Source organism: Mandrillus leucophaeus, unplaced genomic scaffold, assembly GCF_000951045.1.
Source record: "Mandrillus leucophaeus isolate KB7577 unplaced genomic scaffold, Mleu.le_1.0 Scaffold259, whole genome shotgun sequence".
NCBI classification, from domain to species: Eukaryota; Metazoa; Chordata; class Mammalia; order Primates; family Cercopithecidae; genus Mandrillus; species Mandrillus leucophaeus.
The window spans coordinates 2,952,772-2,956,843 of NW_012102687.1; positions in this window are offsets into that span (position 1 = coordinate 2,952,772).

Sequence of the window (4,072 nt, forward strand, 5' to 3'; positions counted from 1 at the left end):
CAAATATGTATTTAGTACTAAGTGTCAAGCATAAATAATTAATGTGATGTAGAGGGGAAAAGTGAGATAAATAATAATTATGCAACATGCCAAGAACTGTAGTAGAGAAATAGGCAAACTGTGATGTGAGGTGATCTTTTCCTTAAATTACATATGCTTCTTTCAGGTCATTGAGATAAAGAGAGATGGTGGTGATTATTTGTACCATTTACCTCTGTTTCTGAAGGATTTTGTGACTGCGTAATTTACTACTCATCAACTTTATTTATATTCTATTATTTTAGTAACATAGTAATATGCTTAATTGATAATTACTTTCTGTTCTGCTTTACCTGATACAAAGTAGTGTAAAGCTCTTTAGTTTTTATCCTCAGAGCTGTTATTTTAGGATTTTTCGATTCCATAAATAATTCATTGTATTATTCTTCTCTTCGGTTTTGCCCTTAGAACTGCCATAGAGTATAATCTATGTATTTCTTTTTAAATTCCTCTGCAGAGCACAGAGTCATTTATGTTGCTAAGAAGAGACATTTCATCTGGAATACAGTCCCAGATCCACTTACTTGAAATTTTAACCATAAATAGCAGCATATCAGTGACTTTCTGGACCTGAGAACTGGCAAAAATAATTTTAATTTTTCTTCAAATTAAAAAAAAAAAGAGGACGACAACAATTTCCTTTTCGAATTTTACCTTTTGGTATATGCAAATAGAATCCTAGGAGCTTGTATTGAACAGGCCTTGAAAGGACGTTTATTTCATTTAACTGTGAGAGTATCAGGAAAGTAGATTCTACAAATCACAAGACCAAAGTGATTGATTGGTTGCTAAAAGTGTTGCCAGTTTCACTAGAAAATGTTTAAGTTCCTATTTCCCATAATCTAGTTATAAGAATGTGCCTCAGATAGAATTGACATTGAAGGATATACCAATAAAAAGAAAAACTTCTGACAATTTGATTTATATGTGAGCTTGCACTTAGTGAACTAGGAAAGAGAAATAAGTAACTTGTGTTGTTTTCTGAAAATCAGTCACTAGATTTCACTCTTGTCTAAAAGGAAAGAAAAGAGTAAACTAACCAACACAAATTCTGTTTTCAGTGTAAAGTAGATGATAGAAACAGTTTCTTCTAAATGTTGGTGGGAAACAGCTGATTATAGAGAGAAAGAATGAAATTGATATGGGTACAAATGAATATTGCATTACACAGAGCCATATTGATGTAACTCTATCCATTCCTAAAATCACTCCTTTTCACTTGTAGATTGCCATGTCAATGCAAAGAATAAGTGCTTAGTGAAAAATCTATTAAAGTACAAAATCAAGACAAAATTATAGTATTACAAGTATAGATCTTTGATTGCTCAGAATTATAAATATCACCAAAAGCTGTGGTTAAATTAAATCAGGCATTACCAAGCATTTAGGTCAATCACTTCATTTTGTAGGGAAAAGACAAGTGAAAGCTTTGAGTTATTGACTGCAGGGAAGATGTATTATAATAAGAAATATTTTCACATATTCTGTAAACTGTTGGTTGGTTGCTTGCTGTGATGGTTAATATTGTCAACTTGATTGGATTGAAGGATGCAAAGTATTGTTCCTGGGTGTGTCTGTGAGGGTGTTGCCAAAGGAGATTAACATTTGAGTCAGTGGGCTGGGAAAGGCAGACCCACCCTCAATGTGTGTGAATACCATCCAATCAGCTGCCAGAGCAGCTAGGATAAAAGCAGGCAGAGGAATGTGGAAGGATTAGACTGGCTGAATCTTCTGGCTTCCATCTTTCTCCCATGCTGGATGCTTTCTCCCCTGGAACATCAGACTCCAAGTTCTTCAGCTTTTGCACTGTTGGACCTACACCAGTGGTTTGCTAGGGCCTCTCAGGCATTCAGCCACAGACTGAAGGCTGCACCGTCGGTTTCTCTACTTTTGAGGTTTTGGGACTCGGACTGGCGTCCTTGCTCCTCAGCTTGCAGGCGACCTATTGTGAGACTTCACCTTGGGATCATGTGAGTCAATAATCCTTAGTAAGCTTCCTTTCATACATACATCTATCCTACTAGTACTGTCCCTTTAGAGAACCCTGACTAATACAGTTACATTCTTTTAAAATATTATAAAAATTCTAATAATATGATTTTAAAATTCTTAAGATATTTTATGATGCAAATAATTAAATTCTCTTGAATAGGAAAAATTTTAAAAGTGTAAAATGTAAATATTTAAAAATGTAAAAGCATTTTTAAATATGTCACTGCTCAAAAATGTTATTTATATTGTAGTGAGATATTCATTGCTTTCAAATCACTGTCTACCAGTGTTCTAAAAACTGCTAAGAGTTAGATCATTAAAAATAATGTAGACTCAAAGTTTCATATTACTGCCAAGTTTCCAAAAACTTTAATTTTGGTATATGACTCCTCTGCTTAAAAATTTTTATTATTCCCTATTTCCAACAGAGCAAAATCCATGTTCTTCATCTAACAAAAAAAACTGTACATAATCTTAAGTCACATTACCAGCAGTTTTCAATGATTATTTAAATGGTTGCAAACTCCACTTTATTTCTACTTCTCACCAAATCCACTTCACCATGTTGGTTTTGCAGAAATACAGCATAACAAATCCTGTTTCCATACCATTCCTATGGTTTCACTGCTCACCTCATCAGGACCCTGATCTTCTGCAGCCAAGTGCATGCTGGGTCTTTCTGTAAATGCTCTGCTTCCTGGAAGACCCTCCTGACCACATTACTGGATTATTGTAACAACGTTTTCAATAATATTGCTATTTTAGACATCCTGTATTCCTATCTTGCTAGATATTACACCCAGTTGGGGCAAGAACTATATTTATTCTACTCAGTGTCTCAGAGGAATAAATTAATCTTTCCAATTGTTGTTTGTGCAATTCAAATCAGCGTTTACTTTCTGAGTTGTAAATTGTAAGTCTTCATCTCCCCATAGCAAGGGCTATAAAACAAAATATGTTAAATCAGGGAGAAGACCAAGAACAAGAGATGTTCTGATACTCATATTAGATAGATTCGAATCTAAAACTAAGGTGTTGGGGAGAAAAATCCCTTGGTTCTAATACTTAATCCAGGGGAAATAGTCAAATTGTAAAATAACAGATTGGAGGCACAAGAAACAGAGTAAGAAGACACAAACATGGAGCTCATCTATGGATTTTTCAGATCTCTAACGAATTGTGCTTACCTGGAGAAGTAACTAAACACCTTATGATCTACAGACACTGAACCATCTTAAGAGTTTACATAGAAAACTTGAATTCAGTTTTTAAAATCAACACAATGTAAGCAAATCTTTTGAAACATTGAATAGTACAAAGGAGGAGTCACCTTTTCTGCACCCCTCACTTCCATCCCATGCCCATGTGCAATCACTTCTCACCATTTCTGTTTATTTTTTTATTGTTATCCTCCAAATTCTAAGCTTCTTTCGTATTTCTTCATGCATAAACTTTCAACTGCATATAGTAGCATCCTAATAAAACAAAATTTTTTTTTTCATTTATAAGATACCTCACCTTCCCTCCACCTTTTCCAAATAGGATAATAGCTGGAAAATTGTAAAATCTATTTAATTTGTATTTCTTGTTCTATTAGCCATAGACATTTTGTCTTGACTACTTATCTGCTTTATAAGCTGAGATTATTAGCTTTAGCTTATTTCTGTGTGTGCTTAAAACAAGACATTAAAACTGGCACGTGGAAACATGCCTTAAGATGAAGTAAAAATTGAAAACAAAGTCAAAGGCGTCTTGTGTTCTTTCATAATAGTAGGTTATTTATTTCTGATTTTGCAAATTGGCTGTCAAAGGAATGCAATCAAGAAAATGTATTTACCTAATATGATAATGTCCACAAAAAATTGTATTTGTTATGTCTATGAGAGTATGAGATAGAAATAGTAAAACAACTCATTCCTTCCTAATTTTTAGTAGTACTTTCAATGTGAAAAATTGTGTTATCTTTCTCTTTGCATAGTTCATCAGTAACAGTGATTTCATATACAAAATACACTAAATATTTTATTACTCTGTCTTCTTT